Genomic DNA, 1801 nt, shown 5'->3' on the forward strand with positions numbered 1-1801 from the left:
GACTCGCATCCAAATTCCTCTTGTTTGCGGCGGAGCTTAAGGTAAATATAAAGATCTGACGAGAAATTGACGTTGCTGCGCTGTCCTCCTCCTTCTTAATTGAAGGAGCAGGCAGAGAAAAGCTCTCTCCTGCTGTGCTTTCATTAAAATCAAATTTAAAATCCCCGATAGTGATAAGACATCCATTATGTCGCCGCCGGTCCAGAGATGTGTCAGGTGTGCGCGAAAGACAGAACGGACACTTTTGTTACTGCCATGGATACAGACAGTAGCCTACATTCGGAACACATTTTAGGAACAGATCTATGCCGCATAGAAATCTATGCGGATCAGATGTGCCATGTAAACGCGGCTACTAACTTGTTGCATTGTCTGTGCAGGAGGCGGAGTCCTGGCGTAATCGTGTTTACATCCTTTTTATTTAGTGTTTCAATTTTATTGATTGTTTTGGTGGTGTTTGGTTTTTATTCAAGAGCATTTTTTGTTAATAATAGATTGTTTTTGGTTGTTTTGTTAATTTATTCTGGATATTTTAAATGTCTTCCAGACGTCCAGTTCCAGTGTTCTTTAAAAATAAAGGTTTATTGATCTTCGAAAGGGTGTACTTTATCATTATATTAGTTGAAAAACGGCAATATTATCGCTTATCGCAATAATTCCTGGGGCAATTAATCGCCCAGAAAAATGTGTTATCGTGACAGGCCTAGGTACGGGGGCATTTTTTTGTACCCTTTACATTGGAATGCATGAATCTGGTGCACTTTGAGAGGAGAATATGCACTTAAATCCTATTCAAACAGTCCTGTGTATTACAGTAAATGGGATTATTGGTGTTGTAACTTTGCCTTTTGTGTCTTCATTTACAGATTTTTATATTTTTGCATAGTAATATTTAAACAAAAAATGCCACAACGCAAATATAATTTGCACAATTTATTTACAGATTTTTGCCTAATGCTTAAACACTAAACATGGTTGCTATGCCCAAAGCATAACTGTTTTTTACATAAGACACAAAAATAAAATCTCCTGCAACAATGGGCAAAACACATCTTTTTAAATGATAAACTTTGAAAAGAACACAGACTCACACACATGAAAAATAAAAAATAAAGCTAATTGAATACCAATCAGTGTGAGCCTTAGCACTACAAATAGACCTCAGGTGAGCTCAGCTCCTTTGTGAGACAGTGAGAGTCAGGGGAAGAGGACAAGAGAGCGACAGGAGGATGAGGACAAAGAAGACAACAGACGGAGAACTGTGAAGTTTTTGCTCATCCACAAAGGCTACATCCAGCCTGGGAGCATTTAATTCTCCTGGGCTTTTTAAAGAAGAGCTCCAGGCTCTTCTGTAGGGGAATTTGGTGGTGGGGGGGCCATTGATGCTGACTCTCAAACAAGTCGCCAGATGCTAATGACCACATGCTTACAGGCGATTAGCAAAAATCCCTAACTAAAACACGCGATGAAAACGGATTTTATATGGCAATAAAGAACAACATCGGATCTAACAGTATGGATTCAGTTTTCAAAATTCCCGAAAATACCTAGGCTATAAATTCCTGACTGGATATAAGCTCCTGTAAAGGCTATGAGTGATCCCAAAAAGAGCGACAACACGCACACACACACATAGGCCTAAACACACACACACACACACACAATACCCAACCCGGTATCACGCAATTGCGTGCTCCTGCGCACGAACGTTAATCTATTGAAGCGTGTTCCCGAGCACGATAGTCCGACTTTTTGCGTGTTACACAAAACGAAATGTAAAACCAATGCATTCTGATGGGAG

Source organism: Gadus chalcogrammus, chromosome 4, assembly GCF_026213295.1.
Source record: "Gadus chalcogrammus isolate NIFS_2021 chromosome 4, NIFS_Gcha_1.0, whole genome shotgun sequence".
Lineage (NCBI taxonomy): Eukaryota > Metazoa > Chordata > Actinopteri > Gadiformes > Gadidae > Gadus > Gadus chalcogrammus.